The 21,201-nt window shown below is 40.8% G+C and overlaps 1 protein-coding gene across 1 annotated transcript in view; it reads right to left on the reverse strand.

The window, feature by feature from the left end:
- Positions 1-21,201, reverse strand: part of LOC146861954 (N-acetylneuraminate-9-phosphate synthase-like) — a 296,132-nt gene that overhangs the window by 77,585 nt on the left and 197,346 nt on the right. The gene's annotated exons all lie outside the window — the stretch shown is intronic.

A 21,201-nucleotide genomic window follows, 5' to 3' on the forward strand; every position in this document is an offset into this window, starting at 1 on the left:
AGATGAACATAGGGTAAGTTTAACTTCTGAAATTCTTAAAATAATTCTCCTTCTTTCCATAAAATAGTAGCTACTTGTTAAATTCACCAGAACTATAAAGAGGATTCCTTCTTTGAATGGCTAAGCAAACGGTTACGTTTGAACGTGCGTGGTGTGTTTTGGTCGCACCCAAACCTAACCAGAAAGCGTTGCCGCCCATTTATGCTTTGGCTGTTGCCTACGCTCTGTTGTGTTTTTAACAGAGCGCAATTATGCTTTGTGGGTGTGCCTACGTTGCCATAGTGAAATGAGTGCCGCTTTAAATAACGAGAGGCTCACTCAAAGAATATAAAATGCTATTTCTAGCTACTCACTTCCTTAACTGTCCATTGAACGGTTGAAACCTAATTATTAGAGCTGAATTGACTCAGACCTCTCAAATTCGAAAGCTTTTTGGCATTTGGCCAGACATGCAAGCTACATTGTAAACTCTTACTGTCATTACACTGCAGTTTATCGGTTTAATGCACATTTGTGCTGTATTTTCATGTTTCTAGCAGCTCTGACCACAGTACCTGGTATTCGTCAGTAACTGGGACAAATATTGCAGCATTTGGGGGCATGTCAGCAACACCCGGCGATAATTATCGCTCAGCGCTCTTAGCGTGAGGATAATTAACGCCGGGTAATGTGGATTTTTATCGCTGAGATAGCGTGCTATTAGCAACGCTTATCTCCTCAGCGATAAAAATCCTCACGCTAACTGCCTAACGTGAGATTATCGATGGAAACCCAGCGATAATTTCACGCAGTGTGGCGTTAGCTTGATGATAGGGACTCACAAACTTAGCCATGATATCCACCTTCCATAGGATATCATGGCTAAGTCAGTCCTGAAGCAGGCGTAAGGAAAGTAGCGATAACAGGGGTTATCGCTACCTTTCCTGATGCTATGCTTCATAGCGTGGGGCTTGATGATAGGAGAAATGTCGCTTAGCGACATTTTTCCTGTCATGTTAGGTCAGGAACGCCCCCTTTGCATCTCATTAGAGATGCAAAGCTGGGCGTTAGGAATCCTGACGCTAAAGCAAGGTTTCACGCGTAAGCGTGGCCTTGCTAATTAGGCGATAAAACTATCGCCGCTTTTCGGCCAGATAAGTTTTTTATCGCCTGCTTGTAAATATGCCCCTTGGAGTGGTTGCTTTGACACGTCAGAAGTATTTTCTCTTGTCCCAACTACCACCAAGGCCAGACTGGCCCTGCCGGGCCTCGGGCGATTCCCCGGGAGGTTGGAAGAGTGAGGGCGGTTTTGGAGTAGTGCAGCAGTTTCAAAAACACTGCATAAGTTCCTTGTATATTGAGCAGTTTTCGGAGAAACAATAACGTGTCAGTTTAACTCTGGTGATTAATGTACCGGCTGGAGAGAGATGGGAGTTTTTTGTTGTGGCAGTTTTGACTCCTTAAAGGTAGCGCAGAGGGTTAATATACCTGCTGCAAAGAACGTGTACCATGCACATCAAAGAACAATATTTTTTATGTGCATAGATCAGTGGGTTACTGATTTTGTCACAGAGATTCTTTTGTAACTGTGCAATTCATAAGTTACAATCATAATCTAGCACAGTGAGCTATGAGCTGCCACCATAGAGCTGCATGGTGCAGGTTAGAAAGTTATGTTTTTCCCAGTCTTTCATTGTCCTTATGTTGCTAAAAAAGGTTTGGGTATAAATACATTCTCATTATTAAAGTCAACCCTAACCATTGTGTCATGTTCTGAATCCTGAGTTTGTGCTTCTCCAGACCAAGCACTATTAAAGAGGGCCCACCTATATGGATGGCATGTGAATCCTACACCTTGTAGTCCCCTGTTCCTTTGTATATACTGATTTATTTGAGGCCATGATCTAAAGCCCATAGAATCAGTTATGAAAGCCAAATTGTTGCCAACCCTTGCATATGGATCAGAGATCATGCTGGGGTCGATGCTCTTCAGTTAGATAAATTGATTATAAGAGCTTATAAACATACATTTAGGCTCCCTAGGTCAGCCTCTCATGCACAGATCCAGCTAGAATTACTGCTTACAAAACAGACACCTGCTAGTCCGGCGGTGTTCGTAAAGCTTTGTCATACCCTGTGAGCAGCAGCTGAAAACACTCTGGCCAGTCTAGACTGGATCGAAATTAATCTACAATGGGGCAATGGTGCTCACAAGAAATATCTAGAAAACAGCATTAGGACACTTGAACTGGGTGACCATTGGACCTCTAATACTTCTGGGCAAACCTTTAAGAAACTAGTAAATAAATTAACTAAACTACAAAGTTGGGTGACAGACAAAGAAAGCTTGTCTAGACGTCGCCATGGGTAGCTGGTATTGAAATTATATTCCATTCTAAGAGAATCAGCCCTGTTGGCCGCACCTTTCCGCCGGAAGATTAAACAGTCCTTTCTGGTCTTGAGGTTCGGAGGAATACCCACACTGGACCTCATGCCAAAATGGAGAATGACCGGTCTAAGTGAAGATCGGTCATGCTGTCTATGACACCAGGGGAATGAAATATTGCTTCACATTGTATGCATTTGTCCTGTATTGATGGTTCAACGAAGATCTCTATTAAGACTGAAGTTCCTTGAACCAGGAATTAGGTCATGCAGGCCTTCTCTGGTGGAGTCCATGGACACATGCAACACAATGCTGAACATTAGACTGACTCAGTTATTGAATATTTTTAAAAGGATGATCAGCGAACAGGTTATGCGATGAGTAATCTGGAGGGGGCTCCTGAATCCAATTTTAGAACGTGATAAACCAGAAATATCTTAGGCAAATTTAACATGCACAGATAATCGGCAAGGACGGGCTGCTAGGCACTTCAGTTTTTAGCTGCTCCTTATCCCTCTCGCTCAGATACCTACTTCATCTATTCTGGTGTTTTTAATTATGTAAAGTTTCCCACATTTGCACTTTTACAATGGGACTCATGAGACGTCAGTATGGGAACTTTGCATTTTAGCTCTTAGGAAAATGGTCAGCCCCTGTCTAGCCACTTTTATCCAATGTAGCTGTGTATTTGGCATCTCGGCAAAAATATCTAGGATGGAATGTTGAAGAAAGTGAAGGGCTGGTGGCGCGATGCCAGTGTCCGTATTAGCTGTATTATAAATCTCCTTTTAATTCATTTTTTAATGTATTTTTAAACCTTATGAAGTGTATGATCTTGTTGATGGTTTTAATTGACTAATAAACTAAATGTGATAATGAAAATACACTGATTTACACATGTGTGATTCATTCTCTCGGAATGTGTGTGTGTGTGTAAAATTCTCCGACACCCTACACTGGTATGAGAGGTGCTATAAAACAAATAAAATACATGTTAGAGAAGAGCAATGGAGAGATGAGATGCACTGTTAGAGGGTGATAGTGAAGGGATCATTGAAGAGTCCCAGCAAAGATTGTTGTAACCTGGTGCACAGTAAGGTCATCATTTACTATGCTTTAAATTTAATACAATTGAATATATCATGACAAACGTGTTGTAGAATACACCATTTTTTCCAAACTTTTGTTGGGTGCAGAACCCTCCCAAAACTCCCCTTTGTAGTAGCTAGGCTCGCTTGCTGCACTAGCTATGCATCGTACAGGGGCTGGTTTGACAAATTTGGCAAGGGCTGTTTGGGTTCCCAGGCCGGCCCTGCAGACCTGCCAACTTCTAAATGTTTTTCATGATGTGAGACGAGGGGATGGGGACTCCTTGGAAGGTCAGCACTTTGTGCCTAGCTCTGCTTGTGAGTCTTTTCACCCCTACCCCACAAAAAAGGCTTCTTCTCAATCTGCCACCAATGTCCTCGGGTCTTTCCACATCTATTCCTACATCAGCTCTGCAGAAGGTACTGGAACACTGCATGCTATGGCATTGAGCTGCTCTCTCTCACATGACTAAGTGTGGGTTCTAGTTTGTTCAGACATTGTGCATTTAGTCTCCCGCACAAAGACAGGATGGCAGTCATTTTGGTTGCATCAAAAATGAGAAAACTGAAATAGAAAAATGGTTGTGCAAGATGTCTGTAAGCCATATTGGAGTGTCGCTTCTCCACATACAGGTGCACTGTGCAGGCACTTTGCAGGAACACTAAATCTATGAGATGGTGTTTAGGTGGTGGGGCAGGGATATGCGTGTCCAGCCTTGTGAGGAGTTAAAGTTGAGACTAAAAAAGAGTAAATAATTTCTTTTGTTGTCCACTTTCAAATATTCTTCTCCAACTTGTCCAACGGTATGCAATACAATTTTAGCATAATTATGAATTTGGCAGTATATATGGTTCATCTGGTACCACAAAGCACAACTTGTCAATGGATTTAGATTGCATATTGCTTTTAGCTTAAATGAAGTTGCCTCTCAAGTATTGTAGTCAAATTTCAGGGCACCAGGAAGCTGTTGAATCATGAGATGGTCCAGATTGTGAGAGATTCTGTGGGCCCCTGGACAATATTAAGAATTACATTAGCATACAATGCAGGCAGTGCTAATTAAAAGTAGGATTGAGAGAATGCTCCATGCACAGAAGAGTTGGGCACCCATTAAAATAGGTTTTGCAGAGATGTATTTGGGTTCTGAGGAGCAAATGATAGTGGGGTGGAGGAACAGTATAAGGTAGAGGAGTAAACTGTCCATACTTACAAGGAATGAAAAGTTCTGAAACTTGCTGATGACATACTACTTGATGATGCAATGGAAACATTGGTCCCGGTTCACAAAGGAAAACTTATTTTTTTGTGCAAGTTTACAATTTCTTTTTATAATCACAAACTACAAGTTTCATTTTACTGAAACACCACAGTCAGTGCGGAGAGCCCCAAACACAAAAAGATAGGCCTGTAGTTTGTAAATATAAAACAAATAGTAAACTTACACAAAAGTGCAAGTATACCTTTGTGAATCCGGCCCTCTGTCTATAAAATCTCTCTACTTAAGCGATAATGACCAAGATTTCAGTAAAAAAATAAAGACAGGCAGTACAAACAGTTTTGAATGTTATATTATGTTATGTGGATTTGTAAAGCACAGCTAACCACATGTGAGGGTATTTAGGCAGCGAATAATAAAGAGAGGATGAATGTGGAGAATTAAGATGGTCAAAAATAAAATATCACATTGCTAGAAAGATTTCCAGAAACTGTCAAGACAAACAATATTTAGCTGTTGAGATCAACAGAAAGTGCTGAAAAGGGGCACATTTCCACCTTTCATAGATCTTCATATCTCCTCTCTTGCCTAATCTTAAATTACTTAAACACACAATGTTCAATAGGACATATTGAACTCATTATGAGATGGTAAGCATAAGCATCCTCCATCCATAGGGCAATAAATATTTAAATGATTTGCTGTCTGAACAAGATCAAGATCTTCCCTGTTGTGGTAAACCAGAGAACTATAATGTAAGTGAACTAAAACCACGGTTCTATCTAGATTATATGGTTGATACACACAAAAAGAGACATTTCACTGTGTGGAGCACAAAACCATTGACAGTGGCCTACTGGAAGTCTTCTTCTATGTCTTCTGGGTAGATGTCCTTATGAAGATACTGCTATTACTCGAACCCTGAGCCTACAAAGTAGAGTTCATGACTGAAAAGCCTTATTAATGCTGTGAGCTAGAGTTAATAGTGGTAAATATATTTATGTTGTATAAGCAGTGCAGCCCTTTTATTTCCTGTAATCACGTGTGCTTGCCACTAGTTGCGTTGTTGGCAACATAATTTGCACTAAGAAGTAAAAATATGGGGGCATATCATCAAGGCCATGCGATAATTATCGCTCAGCGCTCTTAGCGCGAGGATAATTATCGCCGGCCAACTCTGAATTTTATCGCGGAGATAGGGTGCTATCAGCAACGCTTATCTCCAAAGCGATAAAATTCAGAGCGCAAGCTGCCAATTGTGCGATTATTGCTGGAAATACAGCGATAATTGCACAAGCTTTGGCGAAAGCTTGCTGATAGGGCAAGGCATACTTAGCCATGATATCCACCTTACATAGGATATCATGGCTAAGTCAGTCTTGAAGCAGGCGTAAGGAAAGTAGCGAAAACAGAGGTCATCGCTACTTTGCTTGTCGCTCTACATTGATAATTGGAGAAATGTCGCTTAAATGTCGCTTAGCGACATTTCTCCAGTTATGTCAGGGCAGGAACGCCCACTTTGCATCTCATTAGAGATGCAAAGATGGGCGTTGGGGGAAAGGGCAATAATGCAAGGATTCATGCAATAGCGTGACCTTGCTGATTAGGTGATAAAAGAATCGCCGCTTTCCGTCCGAAAAGGGACGCTAAAGCGGTGATAATTTTATCTCCGGGGCTTGATGATATGCCCGTGGCTTTTTTGCCTAGCTCTAGATAAGTTGTTACTAGCTGTAAACCACTGCCTCTTTGGGTACTGTGGTGCAGATGGGCTACCATTGCCCTGGATGGTATCTGGTCATTTACTCTATCACTGCTTAACCGATATACATCCTCCTGCCTTCAAAAATACTCATGCCCAGCAGCAATCTTTCTCAAGCCCTGCCTCACTTCAGTGGATCTCACTCCCATCGGACTTAAGAGTAAGAGTTACTCTGACGTCTTTTACCAAACATCTGAAAAAACATCTTTTCAGACTGTATCTGCCAGGCTGAATCAACCTATCTGTGCAGGCATATCTGACCGCCCCCACAAAAATCTGCTATGATCACTCCTCAATAAATAGCAATTGCTGTGTTACTATCGTATTCTATTCTTGTTATAGTGATGCTCTCTACAGACCTTACATCTTGTTCTTCTTATAAGTGATGTTCTTTGTAGACTTCTCACTCTGTTGTTATATGCAAATTGCTTTCATACCTGTCAGTGGTGCATGCTATCTACAACTGTTAAATAATTTAACAAATATTGCTATACCCTAGTGGGTGTGATTTACAGCCGGCTGATTCTAAGGTACAGAAATGATTTGGCATTTATGGAATTTTAAAGATACTGATTTATTAGTTTCACCTATCACTGTGATCATGTTGGCTTGAATTATACTCAAGGGATGAATAATGTATGGAGCGGCAACTTAACTGCGTTCTAAAATCCTGAAAGACAGCCCTGGAACAAACGTTAGACAGATGGGCATATGTTTTTTTAGAATTACTCATCCCACATTGGGGGGTTAGGTCAAGTTGTGGATGGCAATACAAATTCATATTTTTCTAGCATGAATGGTCGAGATACTTTTGTAACTATTGTGTATTAGATTATCGAGAGGGGATCAAATAATATTGCTCAACTGACAGACATGGTTGCATTTCAAACAATGGTATCTCATACACTAAAAACCATTGTCATAGTTAGGACAAAGGTTTATTGGACACATTTGTGATAGAGGGGCCTAGAATAGCATATACCCAACAGAGTATATAGAGTCAGTGAAAGCATGTGAGGGAGGTAAAGTAAAGGAAAAATGAATGTGCATGTGTGAATACCCTCACCAGGCATAAAGGAAGGTTCAGTAGTATTCCAGTCCAGGAATTAGAATGTACGATGGGCAAAAGGTGAGTTTCAGGATTCACTTGACAAACTGAAGCTCAACCTTTTAATGATGAAGAAATGAGGCATTAGTTTATAGTGTATTATAGCATAATGTATGACCCAGAGGAGGAGATTCTAAAGAAATTATATGGAAGGGGTGAGCTTTGCTGTTCTCTGGAGTCATCAGAAATATATGACTTGGTGCCAAATGTGGTTAAACACTGTCAGTTGGGCCATAACTATATTTGACTGTCTCACAAGCTGCATTGCTCTACATGGCTGTCAACCATTTCTCATAAGGGTTATGTTCTAAATTAGATATCTTACACAGCAACAACAAAAATCTCATAGGATTGTAGATTCAGAGCTATCCCTCTCTGATTATTCCAGACCAAAGGATATAATAAGTTTATAGCCACTGGGGCCAATGGTCCTGAAGTAGAGAATGTTGACTTCTGTGCACCAGGGTTTGCCATTTACTGTTCATTTTACTTAGACTAGAATGAAAATCTGTGACACAGACAAGTCCATGAGCAGCACATGTGAAAGATTTATCATGCGGGTTATGGAATATTGTATGTCAACTACTTGGGACGTCAGGAAATCATTGGTAAACAAATAACAAATAACAATAAAGGCGTCGTGTAGTTCCTAGGAGTCCCCCAGGACCTGCGCGTTTTGGATGACCTAAACTGAGGGCTTGGTGTACAAACCGACTCTGGACACCCCCACAGGATATGTCAGCCATTAGACCAGCTAGCTCTACAGTGCCACTACCACCCCCTGTATTCTACAGTGGTGAGGTTAGTTTCTGGCAACCACTGAACATGACCTCCCTGATTCCTCAGGGATCGTGGAAAACAGTACAGTACTTTTCGCTCAGACACTCATGCTTGTTTTCTCTCAGAGAATACACAGGATGGCAATTGGGACGTTTCAATAAGTATTTATTGTTACAGCGACAGCCTTGTGTGAAACATATGTGCGACAATCAGGAGACTGAAGCATACGAAAGAGATGCTACTACCAATATACTAAATAGTTGATACATTTCTACCATAGTGCTAATAAGATGAACATAAGCAGTTCAGATAAAAACAGTAGCACTCAGTATTTTTAGAATGCGCGCCCTAAGTACTTTGCCTAAATGTACCTAGCCTAGATCTGTAGGTATATCATGGATATGTGCATATGTTTTGGTAGCCAAGAAACCCCAAGGGTAGCTCCAGCCCCTTCACCTGATGGTTGAGAATGAAGGACCCCATCTCTGCTTCGAGGATGACACCCGCAAGGGATGTCAGACCACTGTGTGTCAAAAATTCCGCATGCAGGACCCCGTTTCAGCTTGGAAGGAATTCTCCTCTTCTTTGTAGGTGGGAGTGAGGGTCTTTTATACTAAAGTAGTCACTCCAGGGTTTTTTCTAGAAGAGATGACAACATGGCTTTCAGTCTGCTCAGTGAATCAAACCTTATACTGGAAACATTCAATGAAGGCCACAGTGGTGCCTCCGTAACTGTGCGAGCTGGGAGAAACAATACTTGCTTACAGCAAACAAACCTTAGGTTTACTGTGACTAGTTATGCGATGCCTGGCACCATTCCACAACAGCCTTGATCATTCAGCACTAAATAACTTCCATTCAAAAGCAATTAAAAAAAACGGATGAATCACGGCAGCAGGGGAGCCTTTCATTTAACAGGATAAGTTTGCTTTTGATGCATTACACTTTCCATGAAGCGACATTTCTCTGCACACTAAAGACCCACTTAAAGCCTTCCCGCAGCCAGTACCACTTAAGAAAACGTCAGTTTCCTTTTTTCTGCACCTATATCTCTACGGTAACTCCCAAGTTTCCTGTATGTACCCTTCACCTAACGCTTCATACCTGCATGCTTGGATGTATCTAAGGCAGTATTAAAACTGAAATGTTGTGATTGGCAGTGTGATATAGCCATGAATTACCAATTCAGTAGACTGTGACTCAGCCACTGTGAAAGGTCACTTCTCTAATTTTTCAAAGAGCAACATGATGTACTTTGCATCGCTGCGTGCCATAGTCAACTGGTTGTCGGTCAGATTGTAAGCCGAGAGCAGACTTGTGCTGTTAATGTATCGCCATGGCATATGGCCAGCACGCAATGATTGTAGCATCTAGCTTAAAAGCATAATGGAGCACAATTGAGATTGCCCATGTTGTGGTATGGACAAATCTTGTACCACTCTGTCAATTACCAAGGACACAATGTTGCCCAGTGAATAATAAATAAATGAAGAAAGTGTGGTCATACCATTGTCTACTATAGCCAGGGTTTTTTCTAGGTTAATCCTATTAATTTCTCATAATCTGTCAGCAGCATCCTGTTGGAAGTCTTTCCATAGTTCATTGTAGATGGCATATAAAGCATTTCTTACGTGGTTTCTTGGGACCTAGCAAGAATTCCCATGTTGTCAGCTAGAAGGGACAAGTGTTGTTTCACCTGTTGTAGTGTTGAGGTTTTTAGCCATTATAGGCACAACTTCTCAACACTATAAGAAGTCACTACCCCTGGGTCGTCTGTGTGTACATAGCATGGGTCGGGCCTATGGATACTAAACCCTTTGGTGGTACCCTTGAATCTTGATTGACACCTATTTGTGTCGATGACCGGGCGGAAGACTGCCTCCGTTCCAAATACGAGTTGAACGGGACACAACATGCTTATTGCCATAGGTTCTTAACCCCTTGCGTGCGCATGACGGAACCACGCCGTCATGAGCCACGGGCGGCGTGTGTTCATGATGGCGTGGTTCCGTCATGCTGCGGCCGCTCTGCCCACGCGTCGCTGATTCCCCGCCTGTGCGGGCAAAATAAAGAGTGGGCGGAGTCGTGACAAACCACGCCGTCATGAGCACAGCTTGCCCGTGACTCATGATGGCGTGGTTCCGTCACGAGCATGGCGGCGCCGCGCTCACCCCGCAACCCCCCAGCGACGCGGCGGAATTTGCGCCACGGCGAAGGGGTTAATGGAACCCTTTGGCCCCATGTCTCTTTAGGTCTATGGTTATCAAGCCAACCTTACTTTTTGGGCATAACTGTGCGGAGATAGATGGTGATTCGACGTCTGCCTACTCTATTCCGTTTGGATGTGAAAAAGATTTTGAAAAACTTATTTAGAAACCTTTGTTAATAATAAATTGACGTAGAAAGCAGGTCCGGTTATATGGATAATAACATACAGTGATTCAACTGTGGCTGGTGTGCTGCAACTTTGCCCTGAAGAAGTCCTAAGTCAACAGGACGAAAAGCATCGGCAGATGGAGAATCTGATTAAAAGAGATAATAAAAGAGAAGAACGAAACGAGAAGACTTTGTATTAGCAGTGATTTGCTCTTACTGCCACTGGTCCTGTATAATTACGTATCTATTTACTCTTTGCATTGACGGACTCTGGTGCTGAACCATACTTGTGGTGGTTTTTCCTATTTGTGTCAATAGGCCAAGCCAACCATTCCCTTCCAATTGGGAACTGAGGTATTGTACGTACCATTCGGTATCAATGAACCCAGCATTGGTGTTTACTTCCAATGGAAGGTTGAACAGAACCATCAGTGTAAATGATGTATTTATATTTTTTTAGAAGCAAGATTTCATTCGGTAGAGGGTATTCGTGTTCGTACTGCAGGAATGCTTGTGTTTTCAGTGTAGGATCAAATTTATAATCTACATTTGTTGAAGAAAGAGAAGTAGCCCATTGTATCCCTCGTGGAGGCAGTGCCTTCGCATCGGGGTTACAACGATAATGCTTTCCCCCTGTTCTAGTGCTCTTTCTGTCACTACAGCAGTCTGTACTGCTGTCAGTACTTTTTCTGTTGCTGCAAATCGCATTTCAGCATTTGTGTACATATGTGATTTGTATGCAATTGGGACTGTCTCACCTTCATTGAGAGTGCTGAGGGTATATCCTGCTAAACCCGGGACCACCAGCATCACCAAGCTGGTAGTATTCACATGTGTGTGCAAATGTTTTGATGCTATTATGTCAGCCTGAACTGAACAGAGAGTATCTGTGTGCTGCTGTGTCCACTGATGTGAGTTGATATCAGGTCTGATTATGTCATAAAAAAGTTTTACTCTTTTTCCGTAAAATAGAATGTATGTTCTGCCAAAATTTAGAAATCCTAATATGGATTGCACACTTTTGAGAGTCTTTGGAGGTTGGAGCAGCGCACGCTTTTCTTCAAAGTTGGCTGCCAGGCTCTTGCCTTCACTTGACAGCTCACATCCCAAGAATAGGACATTGAGATGGTCAATTTTAGATTTCTGAAAATTAAATTTGTAGTCCAAATTGGCGAAACCCACAATTATGTTGTTCATCCTGCACAAGTGCTCAATGAAATCAATGTCTGCCAGATAGATGTCATCTACATAGGATACGGCCTCCTCATCATATGTTTGTAATAATTCTGACACTCTTGCCGATAGTAGCCCCGGGATATTCCTATACCCTGTAGGCAAATTACAAAAAATTTGCTGAGTGCAAAGCACAGAAAATGCTGTCAAATATTTCCTTTCTGGAGCTTTATTCTGGGAGAAGAATCCATTCGAGATATGTAATGTCCTTGTAAATTTCTTCCGCACAATGTTATTCAATAATGTGGCACAGTGTGCGTTTTGAGCTGCAAATGTTCGCCTGCATGTGCTCAAATGTCAATAATACAAAATTAGACAATATGAATTGTCAGGTTTCATTACGGGAAACAAAGGATTGTTCATGGGGGAGGTCTAAGTCTCAATCACACCTTGGCATTCCAAATGGTCTAGGATTTCTTTGACCTGTCTTTTTGCATTGTTTTTTATAGGGTACTGTTTCTATAGATTTGGAGATTTTTTAATCGGATGTTGTTGTGCGTAGACTCCATGTCCCAGCCTACATGGTTACGGTATAATGCCGGAGCTAGTGCTCGTGCCCACTCCTGCGCATATGAGTGTTTTAAAGATACTGGAACGAGGTCGGAGAAAGCAGGCAAAATTATGTTTTCCCCTTTTGGGCAATCCATCACAAACTCAGGCGGCCAATCTTTTTCTGCCAGCAGTATGTCATATCCAAATGTCAAATTCTCCCAAAAGAGACCTTTAACCTTTCTTGAGATGACCCTCTTTATTAGTAGTGTAATTTCCTACAGTCTATGTGGAAAAATAACTCTGGTATCAGGTGTTTCCACCGTGATATGTTCATTCAATACTGCTGTCACCAGAAAATCCTTCAGGTTCTGGCGAGCTATTGTTACTTCTGCTGCGCTGTCTAACATTGTCAGAGCCCATTTCCCATTCAGAAGCTGAGTCATCAGTAACCTGGGCATGTCTTATTTTTAATGCAGCTTCTTTCTTCTTTTGAATTGAGGTTTCACTTTAGGTTGATCTTCCTGTTTGATAATGTAATCTGAATTACGATGTGTTTCCCTTTTCTCTCTTTGTTGATCTTCTGTTTTTTGATTGGATCGCCCGTCCCCTTTTTGATGAACACTGAAAGGAACGAAAGGAATGTGTATCAGTGTCCTGAATTGAGACCTATCAGGTTTCCTAATCTGTTCATGATTCAAAGGTTATACTTCTTCTCAGAGGACTCCTTTTGGGTATACACATCCTTTGATCGTGAATTATTTTCTGTATTATTATTTTTAGGTTGTTTGTTATCCCATTTCTTTTGAGAAGAAAATGGTGCTTGCTTCGAGTGGTCCTTGTCAGGACTACCCGCTATTAGTGGCCTCCGTGGTTTGGCTCCCAAACTATCTCTACCTAATGTAGCATAGGTTTCTTCGATAATTTTCGTTAACTCTCACTTCCTATTTATAGAAGCTACTTTCCTCAGGTCGTGCTGTATGGTCACTGCTGCTGCTCCCCATTTATGTTGCGCAGTATAATTGCAGAGACTTGGTCAAAATTTCCCATTAGTTTCATTCCTAAGTCTGTATCAAAAATTCAGCATGCAGGACCACGTCTCAGCTTGGAAGGAATTCTCCTCTTCTTTGTAGGGGGAGTGAGGGTCTTTTATACTGAAGTGGTTCTTCCAGGGTTTTGTTCTAGAAGCAATATGTTTTCAAAACACACATAAATGTTTTGAAAACATTCAACGATGCTTTTCCAAACAAATGTGATCATGCACAGCTGGCTGTTGGCCAAGGATGAAAAATGTGGGGACCCTTATACAGAATAATTCTGCTGTGCCTGGGGACATGTTTCTGTACGTCAGGTACAGGGATTATGATAGAATACTAAAAGCCTGGTGTCGAATAGACAGGGGAAAGCTGCTAAGTAAGAGGTCACTTGTTTAGAATCGTTATTGTCGTGTGGATGGGACAATGTATTTAAAGGGGTATACATGACGGGACTATGCTAAGAGATATGACAAAGGAGCTAAAAAGTAGAGAAATAGGGCTTCTGAGAAGGATTCATATTAGAAAGGAAGTCACATTTGGATAGCATTGAGGGGGGCCTCTTAATAGGTTAGAAATCTTTAATAACAAAAAATCTGTGCAATAGCTACACTGTGAAGGTAGTAATTGAGGCAGAATCATACAAAGTGACTTAATTGGGATATGAACTGAAAGTGAACACTGTTTGAGTATGTAAGGTTTTCTTCCTGGCAGAGAAAAGAGATCTTACCCCAGTCCGTCAGTGGGTAGCACCAACTGTAGAATTCTCTTGCCTTACACTTTTGAACACTGCACTAATCATTTGCGAAGAAATTCAAGACCTGCCTATTCCTCATGTAGTCATTTGGTGGTTTATCAGACTAAGACTTACTGCATCATTTAGAGTTTGGCAGGGTGCGGTTACTGCTCTAAATTGGAGGTGCTCCTTCCCCACCACATTAGCGGTTCCTCCTCCACATTTAGATATGGGGGAACTGATCATATAATTTCTTCTGTTTCAGCCTTTCGAAACCCCTGACCTGATGGCATCTGCCGCTGGGACCTCAGGTGATATTGATGATCTACCCACTGTGACTGAACGACTTTCACTAGATTTTCCACTTCCAGAGTTGGCTTTCTGAAAGCATCACCCGCACACTAAAGTTCAGGGCCTTCAAGGGAGTCACAATACCAGTGGTTCCTCTGAAGGTCCACAGATTTCTGCCTTCCTGGAGGGAATTGCTCTTAAAATCTGAATGGTACCACAGGGAGCGAAGGCTGTGGACTCCGCTGACCTGACAGGCTGTCAGGTAACCCACCAGAGTCTAAATGACCCCACAATTAATGGCACAAAGCCTTTGAATATGTGTTCGCTTATCAAATTACATAAATAAATAGCAGCTGCTACACATAAGTCTCTCCTCTTGTCTTAATACGGGAATCAACAGTCAATAGGTGACTAGTTAAATTTCCAGCAGTGGATAGCGTGATATTTCAAGCGATGTGCAGCATTTTTATTTAATTTTGATCTGTTGGAGCAACTATCAACACTTATTTGTTAATATCTTCAAATTATGTGACAAATGGTGAATTACATGACAAATCCATATTGATGAGGGAAATCCAGTGCTTGCAGAATCACATAATTCTAGCAGCCCTTCTCACTTGGTTACCCAAACACATATTGCAAGAGGTGCTGCGGAAAGTAAAAACCACAGAGACAAACCAATGCACAACAGGTAATAAATAAATAAGTTAGCAGTCTCGACAAATAAAAGTATAGGAAATATAACATTGTATCAGTAAGAAGCCACTGAGATCTTAAGGGAGCAAAAGGAATACACATAGAACTAGAAGGATAATAGGCTTACCCAGGAAATAGGCTATTACGCAGAAGGTTGAAATTTTAAAAGTCTGCTAAAAGACTTGGGAGTGAAGAAATTGAGATCTAGCAATTTCAATATATGCCATTATGTGGTCATTTAGTGGGACAGTAAAGGATCAAACCATAGAGGAGTGTTTTGGCTTTCTGAATATAGGTACCTGTTTACTTAGAAATATCCATGGCACTCAGTTAACTTGGAAGCCATTTGCAAGTTGTACCTGAAAATTCATCATGTGGTTGCATCATTTTAATGGACACTCATGTAACAAGTATTAAAACAAGACAATTGCTTTGGTCGAAACTGGAAGGGGGCCTTAGATTTTCACTGTAGTTTTTCTTGGTCCTTTTCTCTCAAGATGGGGGCATGATGTAAAGGACACTTAAAAGGAAGCGGTATACAGTTGACGTCCAATTAAGTATTGACACCATTATTTTCAATTTATTAAGGTTTCCTTTAAAGCTTCTTTAGGGTTATGAAATCTCTATTATCAGAACCTGGTGACTCTGAAGAGTTGCTGTATTTGTGCTGGTAGAGAGCACACTGACAAAGGTGCAATGCTTCTTGATGATCTTTATGAGCTGCCCTGGGTTAGCCCATGCAACACAATTGATCTACAGACTTTATTTTTGAGGGCTATGGACAAAAATCCCAAATGTAATATTCATGAGCATGAGTTTTGCTGTTTTTCTCAAAGATCGGTGCCATCTTGCAACTAGCCTAATGTCTTCATTGAAATTTGGTATAGTGTTTTTGACAACTGATCCATCCTGTGGGCTTGAGGGATCTTCACACACTGATCATACAGGAATTAGATACTGGAGAAAATAAACTCATATAAAGCAAGACATCAATCACAATTAGGCCTCCCGGTTTTGTGGTATTTATTCTTAGGACATTTCCGTCTGTATTTATCCATATTTATTTTTTGTCAACTTTATCTGTATTTATACATATTTATTATGGGTTTTGTGAAAAAATAAATCTGAAACTGGTATATTTCCACATTTATTTAACAAAAAAAGGTGCAGTCATACTTAAATGCCTGCCAGGTTTCAGTGATATGAACACCCGCAGGAGATAAATCAATTCACTTATATGACGATGTGTACATTTCGGTATCTGCCTTGTGAATATCTACTGCTGTTTAAGCCTCTTTACTAAAATTTCTTTTTTTTTTACTCCCTTACCTATAAATCCACACAGTTATTGGCCTGTCATTCATGGCAAGGTGTATTTAGAATCACTCAAAAACAAAAAGTACCTAATTTCCATTTTAATCCACATTTAAAAATAAATACAGACAAGAAAATAAATGGCTTTCTGTCTGTATCTATCTGTAAAAATCTGTAACAATGGAAAACAGGGAGCCTTAATCACAATATAAGAATCAAGCATGCAATGAAGCTGAAGCTTTTAAAGAATTTCGATCTTTATTTACAACAGAACATTATTGAAGAGTTTAAATTAAGCTTGACACGTACACAGTATTTCAGAAGGCCTTACAACCTTCTATAACCAAGATATGATTGTGAACATCATTCTACATTTTACGCAATCACGTATAAGAAAGTGAATTATTAATTGGAGTAGATGGTGGTCCACCACAAAGAAGAAGAAAGAAGAAAGACATTCTTTATTGTATGGTTACTTAAAACCCACACAATATTCCAGTACATAAGATATATTGCAGCAACATGATACGCTTGCGAGTATCTCAGTTTAAAAAAATAAGAGTTAGTTTAAAAATCAAAAATACCACAGTTTTTGTTCAATACATTAAAATCTAATTCATTATTACTATTTACAGTGTTTTGTTAAAAGACAGGGAGAGACCATTAAACAGCATTGTGACCGGAATCACTGTGTCGTTAATTTCATATAACAAATTAAAAATGTTTTCAGTTGGCCGATTAATTGTGGGTCCTTTGAGTCCAGACTTTTTAGTATGGCAGATCTGCAAGTGCGGATGCCTTTTTCATTAAAATGTCTCCTCAACAAATGACGGCGATAGTGTCCTAAGGCTGGGCAAATACATATTAAATGTATAAAGTCCTGTGTTGGTGCCCCACATAGGCTACATGCTTTTGAGCCTTGGAACTTCCAGCTAGGAAGGTCGGCGTTGGAGGGCAACTTACCCATACGCAGTTCTAGGAACTTGTTTTTAAGATGAGGGGAAAGGGCAAGGCTCAGGTAAGCTGCTGGCTCTGGCTTAGTGTAAGAATGTAATACCATCCATGCGTAAGCTCGTCGGCTTGGCGTTACTTTGTCGTCTTGTAGCGAATGCATTTTTGCCGCCTTTTTCATGATTAGTTGGAATGATGCCAAGGGTAATTTTCGATGCCAGAGGTCAGCCGTCCTGATTATCTGTAGTGAGGTGTCTAGATACTTAGCGTGGTGAGACTTAGCGTCATCTTGAAGGGCGTCCCAGAGCGCTTTATTAATTATGGTCCACCACAAGTAATAAAGTCGCTAACCTTTTAAGTCCAGTCAAAGGCTTCAATAATTTACCCTGATCTCAACCCTTAGAAGTTATGCTGCAGAGCAAATAGGCTTAGTTAGAGACAATGTGGAAAGCAATGTATTAAAACAGGTAAAAAGTCAAAAACAAAACATAATAAAAATTGCACGCCAATTTATAAAAATAGGGAAATTTAACAAGCCAAACAACAACAATCCCCATAAGGGGATCCAGTGATATGAATTCTTTAAGATTTCGGTGGAAATAGTACCGAAACGCACTAAGCCAATGATGCTCTCTGGAACTGGAACCTAGGCACAATTTAAGGCCACCACGATGGAGCCATGGTCGGGTACACCAAATGGATTGGTCGCATTGAATATTATGGAAGTCAAAAAGTTCAAAAAGTTTCTAAGGTCCACTACAGGAAATAACTTTGTCACTTTTTGAAGAAAAGCATTTAAATTTCTTCCAAGTACCAATTCAGAAATTAACTTTGTCACTTATTTAGAAGAAAAGTTCTCCCTGCTTAAATTGTGGCCACCACCATTGACCCTAAGGCCAATACTTGAAGCAGCTTGGTTCCGCTGTGACTCTGGAGCTTTGGAGATTTCTAATTGAAAATTAGCTACTTTCCAAACCAGAATGGGGCATAGTCGTTTTTCATAGATGCTGGGAACCTTCAGTGGGAGACCACTGAAATTTAATCCAATGCCGTGGAACAGCTAGTCAGGTGCTTTTTCCCATGGATTCAGTTGGAAATCTGGAGGATAAGACCAAACAACCACAGGACCCTTGTAGCCCACTTTTTTTACATCGATACAGAACAGAGCAGGTCATAAACAGCAAGTCCGTTCCTCTTCTGGAACATGTTCTGAGGAGGTGCCTTGGAGTTTGACGTTTGTTTTTGCCAGGCACCAGCTAATGGTTAGGAATGACTTATGGAGAAGTGCCTAACCAATGGACAAAAGGTTGACAGGGCATCCCTCTCTACTTTTTCAGCAGTTCCTGTTTGCCCCACTGCAAAAAATCTCACAATGTCCCTCACACTCGAAATTCAAAATGGGGAGGCTCTTCTCTCCTTGTACAGAGCCTCTGTGTCCCCCCAGATGTGTGGCAAGGGCAATGAGCATCAGTCCTGTGCTGTGGTCCCTGAAAGTCGTTTCTGAGACTGGCTTTCCTCCCAGTAGGTTTAGTGCCAGCCCGATTAGGGGGACCATGGCTGGCACTTTCAAATGTCACCTAGCATTTGCTTGTGACGGGGCCCTTTGAAGTTAATTAAGTTCCTGTGCCCACCCCAACTGGTCTTCCTGCCAGAGGAAGAAACCACCTTCGCACATTCAGACCAATATCTCCACTCTAGACACAGTTTTCACACATCTTTCACACTTAATTCAGGCTTAGTACCGGCTGTCCAGTTGCTGGGGAGCTAATGCAAATTAGCCCCCAGCAGCTTCAGACAGAGTAAAGGTAATGTTCCACGAGTTACATATCCAATATATTTAATAAAAATCCAACTTTAATTTAGGCTGTATTTTTATTAAATATAAATACAAGTCTTTGAATGGAGTCTGTAACTGGTAAACGTCAAAAGTTATAGATTTAAATATAAAATCTATTTTTTTACTATTTAAGAGTTACAGCCTGACTAGTGATAATGTTCTTTTGGGTCTAGATATTTCTAATGGTATACATGTTCCACTCTTAAATATTATGTACACTACCTAAAAGAAGAAGATAGTGTGCTTACAGGTGATATTTAATATTTAAAATCAGGGTTTTCTCCCTATCAAAAAAGTGATTTTGACATGTTTAAGCTGCTGCTGTTAGGCTACATACGGTAGGCCTGCAGTCATGTTTTCACACTTAATGTAGAGGATGGCGCAATAGGTGCTGCAGTCCACAAGTGGCATTTAACTTTCCATGTCATTGGTGTAATTCTGCACCATATAGTTTAGCCTTATAGGAAAGTCAAATGTGCCAATCAGGTTTTTAGCCAATTTCCACATGTTAGTGGCCCGATAAAGGTCCGATGTATGGCCCAAGCACACTGGGCTTTGGAAAGCAGTGAATCAATGTTAAAGTTCAAGATTCCAGCAGGTCAGTCCCATAAAAAATATGAAAACTGGGGGTAACCACCCAAACTTTGCAACAAGTCACCATCCCACAGAATAAAAGTGAGGAGCAACCAGCTGACCCCCTGGTAATTATCATCCACTATGAAGTTCATACCGTAGAAATGGACCTGCTCACAAACATTGGGCCTATCCTCTGCAGGCCTATCCTTCTAGACCCCACTTGGTACAGAGCTAACCCTAGCCTACGTTCGGTGTCCCCCCTGCAAGTAAATAGTAGGGGAGGGCTACACTCATGGAGTTTCACTCTGTGGAATACTGCAGAGTTACCTAAAAATACTGCGAGAATCCATGGAGCTCAGCAAACGGTGGAATTTCAGCATGTCACACTGCTCACACTGATTTTTAGCACCAGGAGCTTGTTTTGCCCTAATTATAGCACGAACGGCACCACGCTGCGCACTGGAGGGCACTGCTTTTTCTGCGTCCTGAGTAGATTTTCTACTTGAGCAGCAGCTTTCTTAACATGAATGGTAGCGACCGGCTGCAACTGCCCGCTTTGAAAAATCTCGCTGGAAGTTGTTCTAGTGTTTGAAAATCACGCTAAGGGTCACAAATTCTTGCCCGCCAACTTAAAGTTGGCAAGCCGTGCACAAGAAAAAAAACTCAGCCTCTCTGCATTGGAGTGCGGAGTGGGCAAAACTCTGTCAACTCCGTCGGCGGAGCAGCATTTTTAGCCCACCCCTAGTGAATAGGACTAGCATGGCCAACAAGGTGGTTTGGCTGGATCTCTGACATATTATCGACAGACACATTATCGAACTACACAAATATCGCATCAAATATATCGACATCAAAAATATCGACATTGTATACTTATTTAAAAAACAACACTAATATCGACACTACAATATCGAAATACAATTATATCGATCACACAAAAGTCGCACACATAAATATCGCAATACTAAATATCGACATGAGTAAATAAATATGACACGTCACAAATATCGATAACCAAAATATAGACATCAATAATATCGTTTTTTTAAATATATCGACAATTCTAACACTAATAAAACCAATATTTTAAACAACATAAAGACAATATTTTCCCAAAACATACTTTTTTCAAATGAGATTCTACTTAAACATAAACATAACATTTATAGCGATCTCAATATTTAACAACATAATAAAAAAACACTGAAATAATTATCACATTGGCATTTCGAACACATTTAAAAAACATTCACTACACATTATAAACAATCTTTTTATATATAATGATTTAAAAATCTCCTCCTTTAAAACTAAATATACTCTTACTTAGCATTTTCCATAAAAGGAAACC

This window comes from Triturus cristatus, chromosome 2_2 (genome assembly GCF_964204655.1).
Source record: "Triturus cristatus chromosome 2_2, aTriCri1.1, whole genome shotgun sequence".
In the NCBI taxonomy this organism is placed as follows: domain Eukaryota; kingdom Metazoa; phylum Chordata; class Amphibia; order Caudata; family Salamandridae; genus Triturus; species Triturus cristatus.